The sequence below is a fragment of the Colossoma macropomum genome, unplaced genomic scaffold, assembly GCF_904425465.1.
Source record: "Colossoma macropomum unplaced genomic scaffold, Colossoma_macropomum, whole genome shotgun sequence".
NCBI lineage: Eukaryota > Metazoa > Chordata > Actinopteri > Characiformes > Serrasalmidae > Colossoma > Colossoma macropomum.
Window position 1 is genome coordinate 26976335 of NW_023494789.1, and position 18773 is coordinate 26995107.

General features: G+C 40.5%; 1 protein-coding gene across 1 annotated transcript in view; it reads right to left on the reverse strand.

Annotated features, from left to right (window-relative positions):
* The window catches only part of brinp3a.2 (bone morphogenetic protein/retinoic acid inducible neural-specific 3a, tandem duplicate 2), a 51735-nt gene extending 36307 nt beyond the window's left edge, over window positions 1-15428 (reverse strand). The window contains exon 1 of the mRNA XM_036570687.1: window positions 15174-15428. The gene's annotated coding sequence lies outside the window, so the exon portion shown is untranslated. The remainder of the gene's footprint in view (window positions 1-15173) is intronic.
* Between the last annotated feature and the right edge of the window lie 3345 nt (window positions 15429-18773).

Genomic DNA, 18773 nt, shown 5'->3' on the forward strand with positions numbered 1-18773 from the left:
CTGCTGAACAATGGACTGACCACACCAGAGTCCAGACCTCGACATCATTGAACATGTTTGGAATTACTTGGATCATGAAAAGCAGAAAATGTGACCAACTTCTAAGACTGAACTTTGGAGGTGTGGAAAAATATCTCTGTATATTTCTTTGAAAAACTGAACGCAAGTCTCCTGAAATGAATGGAAGCTGTAATAAAGGTGTGGACATGGGTGGACATACTGTATACTGAAATGTTTTGATTATTTAGATGTTTTCTGTTAAATATATCATTTCTGTGAATTTTATGATACTGAAAAATGAACAGCTTGCACAGCTTGACTTTTTCACAGTACTGTAAACACCTCAGCTCTGATGTCATGCTCTTCTGGATAATGATATGCATTCTTTGCAAAACAATCACTGTTCTGAAGTATGCAAGATTACGATTAAGCATAATTCTCTTACTGAGTGCACATGACTGCAGTTAACCTGAAGTGAAAAATAAGCTATGAGAGGCAATAAGAAGACCAGTCATTACTCCTGTTTTCCACTTCAGCTTCACCTCAAGCTGGCCCACAGCATCTGCCACCAATTGGCAAGTCTCGTCTGTGTGTAAGCATACCAAAAAGAGCCTGAAATATACCTGCACATATTCATCAAACCATGCAAACTCATTTGCTCGGCAAATTGAGTAACGCTGGCCAGGGAAGACAAAACAACATTACATAACACGCTGGCTTTTAACAAACACAACAACACGGCACCACTACAAGCATATAGGTACATAAAGCAACAATCCTATTAAAACTTACAGTTTACCATGCTTTCTGTTAACACACTCAGAGCTAATCCTGAGGCGGCCAATATGCCTTTTCAGCAAATTTCTGTTAGGGGCTTTAAATTCTCTTGAAATAAGACTACACAAACAAGGCTATTTGCATGATGTAGCTTACATGGAAATCCTCCTCTTGGCATAGCCTCACACTTTTTGCTCATTCTCAAAATGCAGTTAAACTGAATGTGTAATTATTTATCTATGCAGAGTCCCTGTTCATTTCAAGTTGGTGTGCACATGAACCCAGTATAATCATATGAACTCCACATATATACAATGGGAGCAGGATTTTGCCTATTATTTCAGTTAATTAACATGTCATTCTGACTTTACAAGACATTATTCCACAACCACTGCTGTAAAGCTGATTCATCCTGATCTAAATGTATAGCCATAATCTTTACAGGACAAATGAAACATTTGTAATGGAGCAGTAATGTGTTTTTGTTACTGAATGTGAAAGCATGAAGTGCGCTAGAGCATCCACACACAGATAATTGTGCAAACCAGCAGCCAGAAATACCCGTAGGCTGGACTGTGCTGCAATAAAAGGGCAATTTTGTTTGTACAATGTTCTGAGCAGCCCAGAAAAGTTAAATATGCTTGTGAGTGGGATGAACTATGGGTCTCCAGATGAAGTGCAGACATATGAGTACAAGAAAAATAAAGTAATAAAATAACTTTGGATATAGTGAACGTTTTTTGTATATATGTGCACGAGAGAAAAAATCAGAGCCTGTTTAAGCACAAGAGATTAAAAAAAGGGGGGGATGGGGGGGTGCAGTGCACAAAGCGTCATCCAAAATTAATGAAACAACAATTATCTTATCACATAATAGATAACGCTCAAAAGTACAGGAGAAAATCCAGAAAAATACGAAGTTTTTAAGGTATTCTCAAGGGTAATTTATGGAGTAAAAATTCAAAAGACAGAAATGTATGATCATCTTAGCCTTGCTTCATGACACACAATTTTTCATTTTAACTCTGTGTTTCAAGAGCATTTGCGCCCAAACCTGCAAGGTTTCCACTGGCTATAGAAACGCGTTGTAATTTGTCATGTAAATGGTAACTATGACAAGGTCCTGTGTGCTTTCCTGGAGGGACGAATCATTTTGAGACTACAGCTATTTCTAGTAATAAGAGGGATGCATTTTATATAAATGGCTGTCAAAATGACAAAAAGACAATTTGTTTTAAACAGTATACCGTTTTGTTCTGGGAGCATAATGACTAGTTGCATTCATTAAGTCGCACTGTGAGACAGGCGTTTTAGATTAAAGACAGCCACAGAAAGTTCAGAATTCATCTGGAAAAAAAGAGTGACTACAAAGGAAGAGTCTGCTTGGCTGAAATTTTAAATCATTTGGAAGAGAGTTTATCCTCAATATAGAATTTTGTATTGTATATTAACTTAATAAGAGGTAAAGAAGACAAAGACAGAAATTGGAGGATAACCTGGCTCAAACAAATGTATAACAATATAACTGGATACTGTATGTGCTGGGATTTAATACATACTGTACTGTGCAAAAGTCAGAGACCACCCTTCATTTAATTACTATCCAGTCAAAACAGACAAGTTCAGTCTTAGAAGTTGGTTGCATTTCATTCAACACATTCAGGGTCCATGTTGAGGTCTAGAATGGGGTGGCCAGTCAGTTGATCTTCTTCTTTATCCATTTTCTTTTCTCAGTAACGGCTTCTTGACAACTACACATTGTATCAAACCCATAGCATTGAGTTGTCTTCTCACAATGGAAGGATGGACTGAAACATCAAATCTGAAGCAAGAGTGGAGCTTGATTTTCTCCTCTCTCACAAAGATGAAAGTTCTGGTTTGACAGTTTTGGTGGTCTACGAGGTTTGTTAGGAGCCCCAATTTCTCTGTATCTTTAATCAGTTGTTGACCTACAGTTTTGGGAACTCTTATATTTTCACTTATTTTGCTTTGACTTTCTCCTACCTTATGCAAGTGGATTATCTTAAATCTCAGAAACATCTCCTGAAAAATGAATACATTCCAATTAATGGCTGTTTTGACTGAAAATCAATAACTAAACAGTGGTCTCTTTTTTTTTTGCACAGTACTGAATGTGCATGTGAAAGGAATTTCATCAACTGTGAAAATAGTCATTTAAAATTACACAAACATTACATAAAGCTTGTGCATATTAATAATCAATACAATTATTTAACATGGATTTAGGGCAATCCCTTCTGTGTGTATCTAAATGGGTCAGAGCTTTATGGGACTGTGCCTAGGCCTCCATTCAATCCACAAAGAACAAGTCTGCCTGGATTCAAATACAAAGAATGTTTTCTGGGTAAACTGACATGACCTCACATTGTTTACTGCAGTGAAATGTATTCTTAGTCATTAAAGTAATATGTTAATGTATTCAGCAGTGGAGATGATGAGTGTTCTACCATTCATTGTGCCTCACAAGACAAAAAGGTTATTGATGTTGAAGCCAGACAGACCTTAATCAAATTTTCTACTGGACTGACAGTTCATAAACAACGACACGTTAATGTATTTCTCTCTGTTTTGGTGCAAAGTCAATGCTGCCCAATGCTCATCAACAGCTCTGGCCACTTAGGACCTACCAGCTTCTACTGGGACTTTAGCTCAACCCTGTATAAGAGATAAGCATTTGTTCAAGTGTCAGATTGACTGCATGGAAATGTATTACTTCTCCAAATGGCCTTAAGAAGGTTGTGATGATGAGATTTGGGAACTCAAACCTGAGTTCTCCAAGGCGTTTCCTTGAATTATAATTAGAGAACAGGCTGAAGTGTGTGGGGGCAAGTTGGACTCCAAGCATCTGTTCAAGGCTCTCGTCTGAAAGCCTCGCCACAGCGCAGAGCCTCAACTGACTCTGCTGGAAGTATGCAAATGACACTACCTTTTTTTTTTTGTGAAACTCCCTTCCTCAAGTGTGTCTGAGGAGTGTGGGTGGAGGGCTTTGTGGGTACGAGGAGGGTGGGGGTTAGCTGATTAAAAGGTTTCTTCAACAGGATCCAATTTGTAATTCTGCCATTCTGAAGCTTGTCTCCAAGCCATCCCCAAAACCATCTTCAAAGACGGCTCCAGGAAGCGCTAAACTTTACATCCTGCCTTATCTGCTGAGTAAGGGGTTCTCGCTCCTAATTAGCTCTCTTATCATCTAGCCCACGACAGTAAACAATACCTTTCATTGGGTGCCAGAGCAACGCACTCCTTTGTAAAATAATATGACTCCGAGTCATAATTATTTATATATTACAGATGAGCGCGAAAAAGATATGTACAAAGAAGTGCATGGTAGTAATGTTTGTAATGTATCAAAGAGAATATTCCAGCAGAAAGGCAATAAAACAAATATGAAGCTGTGATAATGAACGGAACATGGGAGTCAGACCCATTGTGTGATACTGTATCGGATATTCTGTCTAATCTTGCTGCCCTTCTGAGAGATAGAGAACAGGTAGCTTCAGAGACAAGAATCAGTCTCAGAGCTAAGATGAAAATTGAATAAAGGCAAGTGTATACTAGACTATACACTCTACAATAAAGATTTCAAAAAGGGCTCTTTGTAGTGATACTATAGATATCTAAAGAACCCAATAATGGATGTTTTTTAAATGACCCTTTTTATAACTGATATGCAATGTGCGAGTGTAAAGAAAGTTTTTTTAAGGTTCGAGGAAACTCCACATAATGTAAAGGGTCCATATCAATGAGAGGCTGTTCATAGAACTGGACAAGGCAAGAATCTTTGAGGAACCCAAAAAGTTACACAAAAACCTCAACAAGTAAATATAAAATTCAAAATTCTTACTGTGTCCACACTCTACCTCTATTACAACTTCCATTCTTTTCATGAGACTTGCTTTTGACTTTTCAAAGAAACCTGCAGGGATTTTTGCACACCTCCAAAGTTAGAAGTTGGGTGTATTTTCTGGGTCTCACAATCCAAGCAATCCCAAAATTATTCAGTGATGTTGAGGTCTGGACTCTAGGGTGGCCAGTCAATTGTCCAGAGAACAAGCTCATTTCCTTCTGTTTTGAGAACAGCAAGTTCTCTTTTTCTTTTATTTTTTTTGTCAGTTTTCCTTTCTCAGTAATGTCTTTTTGACACCTACACATTCTCTTAGACCCATAGTGTTGAGTCCTCTCACAGAATGGACAGAAACACCTGCAGACCAATAGAGAGTGCACGTGAACGCCTTCTTCTAAAACCTGTCCCCCGTGAAAAAGTGCCAAAAGTTGGAAGCAAAAGAATGATTTCAGAAGCAAAAAATATATCAGCGAAATCAGCAAACAGAAAAAGATTCCAGCAAAAACTGGCAAAATGAGTAGTAAATTTATGAATGAATGAGTAAAAATGAGCAGTAAACTTTTTGAAAAATTAAGTTTAATTTAACTCTCATCATTTGTACTTGCGGACGGAGGGTGCAGTACTGTTGCCTCACAGCAAGAAGGGCCTGGGTTCAATTCCCCGGCCAGGCGACCAGGGTCCTTTCTGTGTGGAGTTTGCCTGTTCTCTCCAAGTCTGCATGGGTTTCCTCCCACAGTCCAAGGACATGAAGTCAGGCCAATCGGAGATGCTAAATTGCCCCTTGGTGTGAGTGTGTGCGTGTATGTGCGTGCGCGTGTGTGTGTGTGTGTGTGTGTGTGTGTGTGTGTGTGTATGAATGTATATGTTTGTGTGTCTGTGCTGTATTAGACAGGTGACCTGTCCAGGGTGCCTGCCTTCCACCCAGTGATTGTGTGTGTATTTGTTCTTGCAACATATTTTAGAGATTTTCATACTTAGCATTTTAATTGTGGATGTTATTATTTCATTTTAAACTTCTGGCACAAAATTAACTCTTTAATTAACATTGTTATGCTGAGCATTGAACAGGGTCCATTCACTCTTCAGCTTTTTCACATTCACTGTTGCATGAATAGGCAGCAATGTATACTGTGGACAACTGTCCTCAGGGTAGACAGCGCTTGATTGGTCCACACTGGCTCTGGCTCCACCCTTTCATCATCAAACACAGCTTCAGCTAGTTATGCATTCATTACCTTCAGTATATATGCCATATTGTCTGGTTTATCTCTTTGTGTGTGTCCTGCTTTTCCTTTGGGCATTTCTAAGCTGTTCTCTAGTTTTGTAGTTTTCAGATATTTCTCATGGTTTTGACTCTTGCTCTGCTCTTTTGGTTCTAGATAATGGATTACCTTTGTGTCCGCCTGTCTACATGTGTACTGTCTTCTGCTATTCAGCACATGTGACTCAGACATTACAACAGTAAATTAACATGTGCTTTTGATCTTTTGGAAGACTGGCAAACTAGTAATTCAGATGATTACCTGAGCCACTCTTTGTGTCAATGATCCAGACTGCATCATCATCCTGAGGCGTATGTAAATTTAGCTTCATGGCTGGTGTGATTTAGTGTCAAGACAACCAACCTGCATGTAAGGCTTAAGGTTTAGAGCGGATTTCATCAATTAACCATGACCATTAAACTGAGGGGGTTATTTAATTAAAATGTGTGTAGGCTGAATAAAACACAACAAAGAATTGATTACCGGTTCTATAAAAAGCCCTCTTGAAATGTGGATGGGGGGTAAATTAAAAAGATACCATTTTAATTATTGCTCTCCTGCTCGTAAAGTTCTCACTTTTGCAGTTTTATTTGGCCACATATCACCGTGTGGCTTAGGGAAGTGCAAGGGAAAAAGCACCTATAAATCTCAGCAAAGCACACATAGGTCTCACTTCAAATGGGACCAACAAGACCTGGTGCAAGAGGCCTAGTGCATCCTCCTAAAACAAGACTATTAAGGTTATTTTGTGACATGCTGGATATAAATCTTAAGAATAGCCGGTTCAAGTTTGAGCGTATTATGTATGTGTAAACAATAGACCATCTGAAAGGAATGCACTGGAGGGGCTGGCTGTTTGTCAGTGCAAGTTAAACCTTTCAAGATTTGTTACAAAAACCATGTTACTGCAACATGCTCAGTCTTAAAAAAAGCAAAAAAAAGGCTTATACTCTTAAAAGGGATCTATTATGCTTATTTTCAGTGTTCGTAATTTTATTTTGGGGGTCTACCGGAATAGATTTACACACTTCCAAAACGTTTTTTTTTCCTCACTGTACATCCCTATTCACTCTCAGGAAAGAAGGGTCTGTCTGTTAGAGCTCTACATGTTCCTGTCTTGCAGTCTGCAGTCTTTTACTATTTTTCCAATAGCATCGGTTCTGCTGTATTAGTTTGAGCCAGAATACGATCCTGAAAGTCCGCTCAGTGTCTTCTCGACATGGATACAAAACTGACCTCCAGGAGTTGCTGTCTGTTGTGTGAGGGTGTGTGAAGCTTTCCAGTAGGTAAGCAGTAAAGACTTTTTTACAACCCCATTTCCAAAAAAGTTGGGACGCTGTGCAAAATGTAAATAAAAACAAAATGCTATAATGTGCGAATCATTTAAACAGTATATTTGATTGAAAATAGTACAAAGACAACATATCAAATGTGAGAAAGTTTTTTTGAAAAATATATGCCCATTTTGAATTTGATGCCAACACGTTCCAAAAAGTTGTGATGGGGGCATGTTTACCACTGTATTTCATCACCTCTTCTTTTAACAATACTCTGTAAGTGTTTGGGAACTGAGGAGACCAATTGCTGTAGTTTTGGAAGTGAAATGTTTTTTTTTTGTTTGATATAGGATTTCAGCTGCTCATCAGTTCGGGGCCTCATTTGTTGTATTTTTCATTTCATAATGCACCATATGTTGTCAGTGGGTAACAGGTCTGGACTGCAGGCATGCCAGCTTAGCACATGGACTCTTTTAATACAGAGCTATGCTGTTGTAATACATGCAGAATGTGGTTTGGCATCATCTTACTGAAATAAGTAAGGCCTTCCCTGGAAAAGACGTTGTCTGGAAGACAGCATATGTTGCCAAAACATGTATATCGTTTGGCATTAATGGTGCCTTCACAGATGTTCATGTCATCCATACTATGTGCACTAATGAACCCCCTCATGAATACTGGCTTTTGAACTGTGCACTCATAACAAGCCGAATGGTCTTTAGCCTGGAGGACACACTGTCCATGGTTTCCAAAAAGAATTTCAAATGTTGATTTGTCAGACCACAGGACACTGTTCCACTTCCCCTCAGTCCATTTTAAATGATCTTGGGCCCAGAGAAGGTGGCAGCGTTCCTGGGATCCTGTTTATGTACAGTTTCCTCTTTGCATTTTAGAGTTTTAATTTGCATTTGTGGATGCAGCGACAAGCTGTTTTTACAGACAGTGGTTTGCAGAAGTGTTTCTGAGCCCATGCAGTGATTTCCACTAGAGAATCATGTCTGTTTTTAATGCAGTATCACCTGAGGGCCCAAAGATCATGGCCAGCGAATACTGGTTTTCTGCCTTGTCCCTTGCGTACAGAGATTTCTCCAAATTCTCTGAATCTTTTAATGTTATTATGTATTTTGCTATTTTATGTTGAGAAATGTTATTCTTGAATTGTTGCACTATTTGATCATGCAGTCTTTCACAGAGTGGTGAACCCCTCCTCATCTTTACTTCTGAAAGATGCTCTTTTTATACCCAATTATGTTACTGACCTGTTGTCAATCAACCCCAAGGTGTTTTTTTTGTTCAGCATTTCACAACTTTACCAGCCCTCTGTCGCCCCTGTCCCAACTTTTTTGGAACATATTGTTGGCGTCAAATTCAAAATGGGTATATATTTTTCAAAAAACAATAAAATTTCTCAGTTTCAACACTTGATGTGTTGTATTTGTACTATTTTCAATCAAATGTAGGGTTTAAATGATTTGCACATCATTGCATTTTGTTTTTCTTTATATTTTGCACAGCGTCCCAACTTTTTTGGAAATGAGGTTGACCCCTTTGTTGCTGTTGTTGTAGTAGCCAGTCAAAGGATATAGCAGTCAAGTAGATCCAATCAAAGCAGGAATTTAGCTTTAGAGACCCTCCTACTCCCACACCTCTGTGGTTTCATTTTGAAAATACAACTGCAGACATTGTGGTAGCTGACAGCACTGAGAATGGTCACAGATCTGTAATTATAGACAATATGGACTTCCACTGACTTTTACAAACTGAAAATGTTTTGATTATTCATTCAAATGGTTTCATTCAATTTTTTTTGTTTTCTCAGTAAAAATGTAAAACAAAAAAGGAGTTTCTAGATTTCTTTTTAGGTATTTTTCTACAGTTTTTATCCTAAACATTGAACATTAGTATTAATAACTAGCATTATTAGACTTTCATTTTAAACTTATTATTACTTATTATAGACTTATTACTAGACTGATTCTAAAAACATCTACACCTACACCAGGGGTGTCCAGTCTTATCCGCAAAGGGCCGTGTGGCTGCAGGTTTTCACTCCAAACAAGCTGGAGCACACCTGATTTTACTTGTTTATTAGTTGGTCTTAGTCGTCAAACATTTCAACAGGTGACCTCCTGCTTTGTTGGAAAGAAGACCTGCAGCCACACCGGCCCTCTGCAGATGAGACTGGACACCCCTGATCTATATTATGTGGAGGGTTTTTAAACTTTTAACAAAATCTTCACACTCATCTCAGCTCAACTCATTTACAAAAAAAAAGAAAGAACCATTTGAAAGGATCTTTAGGGAACCAAAAATGGTTCTTCTATGGCATAGCTCGAAAGAACCTTTTCAGCGCTTTCATTTTTCAGAGCTGTTATTATTATTCAGTAATGCTAATGGCAGCCCAGAGACACGAGTTTCTTACTTTTTTTACCTCTTATTACCTGTTTACACTCTCATCAAAGTTTGTGGTCAAAGGGTGTCTGGATCTACCTTGCGTCAGATTTTTTTAATGATGCCGTGTTCCTGGAGGTCTCTGTTTTAAAGCTCTAATCAGTGAGCCAATCTCCCTAAGCCCCTCTTTTCTCTCGTATGTCTCGCATGAGGCCCAGAGTCAGGACGGATTCAGTGATCTGCCAGTTTTCCTCATTATCATAAAATAATGGGCTATGGCTGCTCAGCACAAAGCCCCTCTCATGCTCAGGCCTGTCTGCCTGCTGCATGTTCAGCCGATCACTCACTCGCCCTGGGATTTCTGATGTGTTACAATAGCTGCAGTAGAGCCTTCATGCATGAGTCATTCATTAATCTGAAGACTTGTTAGGGAGCCACTTTACCTGTAGATAGCCATTTGAAGAAAACAGCTCCACAGGGGCACGCTGTGCCACATTCACTTCACTAAGAGGGGATATTTGTTTGGCTCTCGTGGCTTTTGATCTCTGGCTACATCTACGCATTTGGATGGCTGAAAGAATCATCCAGGAAAAGTGGGCAGCATTAGATACTGATGTTTGTACATGTCACTCTAAAGGTCTTTTGTAACCCTCTAAAGCTAGTGGTGGTCTACAGAGAGAGAGAGAGAGAGAGAGAGAGAGAGAGAGAGAGAAAGAGAGAGACAGACAGAGAGAGAGGGACAGAAAGAAAGAGAAAGAGAATGTAAGAGAGGGACAGACAGAGACAGATACAGAGAGAAAGAAAGACAGAGAGAGAGAGAGAGAGAGAGAGAGATGGAAAAAGGCAGTAAGAGAAATAGAAAGACATACTGACCGAAAGAGAGAGAGAGAGACAGGCAGACAGACAGACAGAAAGAAAGAGAGAGAGACAGAAAGAAAGAGAAAGAGAATGTGAGAGAGGGTCAGAGAGAGAGAAAAAGAGAGAGAGAGAGAGAGAGAGAGCGAGAGACAGAGAGAGAGATAGAGAGAAAGAGAGAAAGAGAGAGAGAGACAGAAAGAGAGAGAGATGGAAAAAGGCAGTAAGAGAGACAGAAAGATATACAGACTGAAAGAGAGAGAGAGAGACTGAGAGGAAGTCAAAGAAAGAGACAGAAAGAGCGAGACAGAGGAAGAGAGAGAGAGGGAGAAGGGGACAGAAAGAACGGGAATGTGCGAGAGAGAGAGACAGAGAGAGAAACAGAAAAGGAGGAAAGAGAGAGAGAGATAGAAACTGTGTGAAGACAGAGACAGAGAGTGAAACGGAGAGTGAGAGAAAGAGAGAGATATAAAGAGAGACTGTGAAACAAAGACAGAAACAGAGAGAGAGGAAGAGAGAGAGGGCAAAGGTAGAGAGAGGGACAAAAAAGAGAGGAATGAGAGAGGTAGGGAGAGAGAGGACAAGGACAGAGAGAGAAAGAGAGACAGACAGAAAGAAAGAGAGAGCGAGACAGACAGTAAAAGTTTGTGGCATCAAACTGAAACAGATTTAACAGAGAAGGTTGTGAACAGGCCTCTACAATGATCTGCTCTCACTGTATACTGTCCCTTCTTACTCTATTAAACAAATCACAACCAGACTAGACCAACTGTCCGCCTGCAACTAAACAGCCAACACCGGCGCTGCATAAAACAAACCCACAAAACACTCACAATCTTTAACATCCTCTATATGAATTAGCTGAAAGAGCCTTTTAAAGAAATCGCACTCACACACACACACACATCTAAAAGAGCAGAACATTCACACCATGCTTTAAGCCCTGTATTGTGCAGGCTTTGAGGCTGGATCAGAAGGATGCTGAACAGTGAGCCCGCTGTGGGTAATAAACAGGACCATAACAGCGCTCTGCTAAAATCCTCACAGGGCATTGGCTGCCATGCTCTTTCCATCGGCCAGAGCCTCGCGAGCAGTGTGCTGCAGCACAGTCGCTCCATCTGTGACAAACCAAGCTGATATACCTCATAATATTTGACCAGATCTGTGTGTCATACGCCGCTCTGCCAATAAACACAGTGTGCATGATCTATGATTATACTCTTCTGTCCATTCCTTATGGAAATCACATACAGTGACACAATACTTCCAGCAAGAACTGTTCCATCATTTGCACTTAAAAGGCCCAAATCCTATGTTTTTTTTGTGTTTTTTCTTCTCAATGAACAGTACCAGAAACAGATGCAAATTCATTACATTTCCATTTTCCAACCTCTCTTTATTCACCAGTATTAAACAGACTATTTTTGTTACTGTGCTGTAGACTGATGTATGACTTCTGTTCTGATTGGCTGCCCTGAACTGTGATGAAATGCCCTAAACACTCCTTACAACTTCAGTGTGAATGGGAGGATCTTAACTGCTGTACTCTGAAGACGGGGTATATGAAAATGTGCTGGTTTTCATGATGTCACAAAAACAATGATTTCAAAATAAGCTGTTTGTGCAGCTTTGTTTGCATACTGGGACGTGAACAGCATGTTCTGAAAGTTCTACAGTGATTACATGTTACATCAAACTCTTTCAATTCAGAAAAGCATTGGAAACTAGTTTTCCCTAATATGGGCCCTTTCACACTCTGAACTTACATAACAATGTACAGTGTACAGAGCCCTGCTGGTGACATCCTGTATAAATAAAAATAATGAGTGACCACGACTTAGTAAGGCATGAGAATGAGATTCTAATACATGGCCATGACTTAGTAAGGCATGGGAATGATATCCTAATGCATGATCATGACTTAGTAAGGCATTGGAATGAGATCCTAATGCATGATCATGACTTAGTAAGGCATGGGAATGAGACCTAATGCATGGTCATGACTTAGTAAGGCATGGGAATGAGACCTAATGCATGGTCATGACTTAGTAAGGCATGGGAATGAGACCTAATGCATGGTCATGACTTAGTAAGGCATGGGAATGAGACCTAATGCATGGTCATGACTTAGTAAGGCATGGGAATGAGACCTAATGCATGGTCATGACTTAGTAAGGCATGGGAATGAGACCTAATGCATGGTCATGACTTAGTAAGGCATGGGAATGAGACCTAATGCATGGTCATGACTTAGTAAGGCATGGGAATGAGACCTAATGCATGGTCATGACTTAGTAAGGCATGGGAATGAGACCTAATGCGTGGCCATGACTTATTAAGGTGTGTGAATGAGATTCTTATGCATGGCCATGACTTAGTAAAGTGTGGGAATGAGCTCCCAATGCGTGGCCATGACTTAGTAAGGTGAGGGAATGAGATTGTAATGCGTGGCCATGACTTAGTAAGGCATGGGAATGAGATCCTAATGCATGGCTGTGACTTAGTAAAGTGTGAGAATGAGCTCCTAATGCGTGGTCATGACTTAGTAAGGCGAGGGAATGAGATTGTAATGCGTGGCCATGACTTAGCAAGGCATGGGAGTGAGATCCTAATGCATGGCCATGACTTAGTAAGGCATGGGAATAAGATCCTGATGCGTGGCCATGACTTAGTAAGGTGTGGGAATGAAGTCCTAATACGTGGCCATGACTTAGTAAGGCGTGGGAATGAGGTCCAAATGCGTGGCCATGACTTAGTGAGGCGTGGGAATGAAGTCCTAATATGTGGCCATGACTTAGTATGGTGCAGGAATGAAGTCCTAATGCGTAGCCATGACTAAGTAAGGCGCAGGAATGAGATCCTAATGCTTGGCCATGACTTGGTAAAGCGTGAGAATGAGATTCTAATGCATGGCCATGACTTAGTAAGGTGTGGGAATGAGAGCCAAATGCGTGGGCGTGACTTGGTAAAGCATGGGAATGACATTGTAATGCATGGCCATGACTTAGTAAGACATGGGAATGAGATCGTAATGCATGGCTATGACTTAGCAAGGCATGATCTTGTTCCAACACCTTTCTAAGTCATGGCCATGACTTAATTATTTCATTCCCATGCCTTACCAAGTTGTGGCCACACATTATTTGGATTTATACAGGTTGTCACCAGCAGGGCTCTGTAATGTACTGTATATTTTAGATATATATTATATATCATCCCTGTGAAGGCCAGAGCACACTGACCAAACAAACACCATGTTTGGCTGGTATAAACCTGTGTTTGCTGCAGGAAGAGATATCTAGAATGTTCTCTCCACATTCGCTCTGGTTCATTTGGTTCATTATTTCTTTTTCTGTGCATTTTGAGGACAACCACAGACCTCTGAATGTTTCTGTTAGTTTCAGACTGTTTTGTTGGTGTTTGGCCTCAACACTGATTCAGCTCTACCCTCTTCAGTTGTTTTCTCTGTGCAGTGACTCATGAAGTTGATTTTTTTTGGTATGAAGGCATATTCGGATTCCTCCGAGCCATCAAAATGACCTGATCTGTGACGCCTTTCATTGAGGCTTAAAGGCAAAGATTTAAATTAGTCAATCACTGGACAAATGGTTTGTGAATTGCTTGAAGCTGGTCCTCCATGCATCAGTAACACTCGACACTAGTCAGCTCAGAGCTCATCACTGCTGGGGTACTTGGGCCCCTGGAGAAATATAAACAAACTCTGAGAGAGAGAGTGAGAGAGAGAGAGAGAGAGAGAGAGAGAGAGAGAGAGAGAGAGAGAGAGAGAGAGAGAGAATATGAGTCAGTGTGAGACAGCATGTATGTGTGAGAGAGTAAATGAGTGAGGGGGCGATCAAGTGAGAAAGAAAGAGAGGGAGAGAAGTGAAAGGGTGAAAGAGAAACAGAGAGAGACAGAATGAGTGATTGAGAGTGAGTGAGAAACAGAATGACTGAGAGAAGAGAGAGATGGAGAGAGAGAGAGAAAGAGAGCAAGACAGAGAGAGACAGAGGAAAAAGAGGAAGAGGGTGAGAGAGTGACTGAGAGAAAAGCAGGGAGAGAGAGATGAGTAAATGAACGAGCTAATGAATGAGAACGAGATAGCGAGGAACAGAGAAGAAAGGGGGATAGGGAGTGATAGAGGATGACAGAGTGAAAGAATAAATGAGAGTGAGTGAATGAGTGAGTAATATAGAGGCAGAGGGAGAGAAATTAGGAAAATGAGTGCATGTGTGTGTGCGAGAGAGAGGGTGAGTGAGTGATTTGAGATATATAGAGGCATAGATAGAGAGAAATTAGGAAATTGTGTGTGTGTGAGAAAGAGAGATAGAGGGGTCATAAGAATGATAGAGCGAATGAATAAGTAAATGAGCGAGTGAGTAATTTAGTGATTTGAGAGAGAGAGAGAGAAAGTAAATGGGAAATCGAGTGACGAGGAAGAGAGAGAGAGAGAGAGAGAGAATACATATGACCCATCAAATAGCATCACATGGCATCATAAATAGCTGAATGTTCTTGCGGGATTAGAGTTGTAGCTCAGCAGCTCAGGTACTGCGTGTAATAGGCTTAATGCGCCGCTGTGCGCTGCCCGTCTCTCATGTGGATACATGACAGACTAAAGGCAGCACATTCTGCAGCACAAACTCACTAAAGCACCCCGCGGCCAGCTTCACAGGCAGGGCTGGACTTGGGAGATGCTTTTAGCGTGTTAACGCAGCGCGAACGGGAGCACAAACCGAGCGTTAACTCACCCCAACAACGAGCAGCCTGTAAACTTGACCCGAGCTCGTCCCATTCTCCGCTGAAACGTCCACACAGTCGCTGCCTCCCAACTTCATCCAGTGTTCGGCTTCAGAAATATCAGGGCGCGCGTGCAGAGAAAACAGGAGCACAAACCGAACCAGGAGCGAAAAAAAGTCGGTCAGTCCGCGCCAGTGCCCTAGTCCACTGACGAACTTGGGTAACACACTGCTCCCATTGTGCAGCGCGAGCGGGGCTGTCCGATTGTTCCCCCAGCACCTCCTGCACGCGCCTAGAACGACCTTTTTGGTCCTGAGCGGAGCTGAAACGTATCCTTTGAGCGCGAGAGGGCTGGAAGGTAGCGCGTGGAGCTGCGATAGACCGCAGTGCTGCACGGTGCGTAATGCCTATAGACGACGCTTAAATATTCCCTCATAAAAGTCCGAGACAGCTCTGCTCTGCTTGACCCTCCTGCTCTGCATCGTCGTCCCTGTGTGTGTCTGCGTGTGTTTGCGCGCGCGTGTGTGTTTGTGTGCGAGGGGACCACATTTCAATGCATAGACGCTGATCGCCACGGCTGCCTTGCTTCTTTGCTGCCCCCCTCTTTCTCTCTCTCTCTCTCACTCACTCAAGTCACATGTTTAAAACACAAGTAGTCCTCTGTAATGTTTTTTGGAGGGTGTGCTCGAGCCCCTTGACGAGGCAGGAATGATAACTACATTAGAAGCTAAAGCCCCCTTTATTTAAGAAAGCTGCCGCTATACAGGCTTATATACCCAGCTTTATGTCTGTTAGTGGGATTGCAGGCTGAAGCTTGATTTTATTTAGAAAAAATAATGTTTTTGAGTTTGGAATTTGCAGATTTGTCCTAAATGGTTCTTGGCTTGAGCGCATGGTTCTAGGAAAAACCTTGCAATGATAATAGATGTGCATATTCAGTGACATTCGGCATGCGGTATTGTTGTCTTAAAATATTGTCACTGCATTTCAATCAAACAAGAAGCAGTTTTACCACAGATGTTTTTAGACACACAGAGTAGCTCTGGTTTCACATCCTGTTTTATTTGATGTTTATACAGCTGTTTTAGTGTGTTATTGGCCTGAGCTGAGCACCTTCACAGCTCACAGTAAAGGTGTCAGCGCTATTCTTTCATTCTCAGTGTGCTAGCTCGAGGGTCCACCACCCAGCCAGAGCAAACAATAACAACAACAATAAATTTAGGAAAAACTAAATACATGGTGGCTATTAAGACTATCAAAAAATAAGATTCCATAAATGAATGAAGATTACTGTGCCATCATACAGAACACTATCAAGGGAGTCTTTTTCAAAGAATCCCCAAAATGTATAATCCCCAATATATTATTGCTAAAAATCACATCACAACACTACTTGCTTGTTCACTGTGAAATAAAGGTTCTGTGCAGGTACATTTTTCGCTCATCAAGGAACAGACAATGTAAATGTACCCTCAAAGGTACAACAGTGGTTTTAAGGTACAATTGTGTAACTTAAATAACATTTTTCCAAGTGAAAAGTACATATTTACACCAAATGTTTCAAAACAGAAGAATAAAAAAGGCCTGGAGATGAGACGGGGTATGTGGAGTCAATAAAACTTAGAAAATATAATTTTAGTGGATTTTGGAACAGTTATGTTTCCTGACTAAATGTACCCTTGAGGGTACCACCCCGGTGACAAGAGGGGTACTCCCCCAGTGACAGCTTCGTACCTTTTTTTCTGAGAGTGCACATGTATTATAACATGGAGTGTTTATTCATAACACAGTATCATGGTAATACCCAAACTGTGATAAACATGCCTAATTGGTGCACTCTCAGAAAAAAAAAGGTACTAAACTGTCACTGGGGTGGTACCCTCTCTCACTCTTTTAAGTTGTGTTGACTACCACACACCCTGTCTCATCTCCAGGCTTTTTATTTTATTGTTCTGTTTTAAAATATCAAGTTATAAAAGGGTACAAATATATACTTTTCTTATGGGACAAAAACTTATTTAATGAACACAATAGAACCTTAAAACTGCTGTTGTAACTTTGTGGATACATTTACATTCTACCTTGATGAATGAACGCATTACCTTTTTTATCTAACAGTGTAGAGAAACATTACGTTATGTGGAGGTTCTTTCATTTTTAAAAAGGTTCTTAGCACTCACATCTTATGTACAAAATGGATATTTAATAATTCATTGAAAGGTTCTTTAAGGAACCAAAATGGTTCTTTGATGGCATCACTCCAGAGAACCCTTTTTGGCACATTCATATTCATGTGTTACATTGAATTTACTTGATTTAACCCCTTAACAATCCAGGCTTATTACATACAAATGTATATTATTCATTAACTACAGGGACTTCAATACAAACTAATGGAGCTATTATTAGGTTATAGAAGTGTGATCTTAAAATAGGTCAGATCAGCACAATTTTGTCTTTTAAATCCTTAGTTTTGGCAAAAAACTGCGTTGATGTTATATGACAGGGTAAATAAATTGTCACAATACACTACAAATGGCTTTCCTGTGCACATTAGGTTACCTGAAGAACACTGACTAACTACATTTCATTAAAAAGAGAGCATAATTGATCCTGTTTAATTGGATTTAGTGCAGCTGTGAAACATTTAATAAAAATCATGCTTTCAATAAATGTGGCTCCACTGGGTCATTCTGTGTGTTCCAACTTACGCAAACTCAGTAAAACTACTGTGATACACACTGTATATAACAAAAACATCAAAGTATCATGACACTGTAATTTTGCCATGTCACCCACTCTTATGATCTAATAGATTTTATTCATGTGGAAATGAAACCGATTAGGATCAAGCAAATTCAAGAGCGCTGTTCTGACTGCAGCCCTGGTTGAGTAAAATCTCTTAGAGTAAGTAGAAAATGTATGCAGTGAAGTTGCCCTGAGATAAATGGAAAACTCCATATACTAGCAGATCTATATTTGTGCCATATCAAGAGGCAGAGCTGTGCCATTATGTGCTCCCTTAATGTGTGTAGGTGCTGCGCTCCCTTCTTTGGACCCTAGCCCTCATCTATGCTGGAAGAGTGAGTCAGACTGCAGAGGCAGGTAATAAAATCATGCTTCTGATTTTTTTTACCCCAATGCATCCATTCAAATTCCTCAGTGAGAATGAATAGTGTCTTACAACAAGAGAGGAAATGGCAAATGACAAGCATTCAGCACTGCTACTATTGGACATGTTCCTGATGTCATTTTAGATATATTTAGTCTTTTTTTTTTCTTTTTTTCGGCTGCTTGAGAGTTTTAGTGAAAACCTGTCTGCAGTGTTCAGAGCGAGCACTACTCTTTAACCATGGACACACAGAACAAATCCATCGCTGAGGTTGGCAAAGAGAGGCTGTTTGTCTTCTGGTGATTTGCAGGAACACCGATCTGTGCTGTGTGTGTGTGTGTGTGTGTGTTATCAGAGAACAGATCGTGATAGATGGGCTAAAGCCACAGCGGAACAGCTCTGGACTCTCAGCAAAACAGGAACTGTCCATGGTGCTGAACTCATAATTCACGAAGCCCCAGCGTAATTCTGATCATATGATTACACACGAGTTACTTCG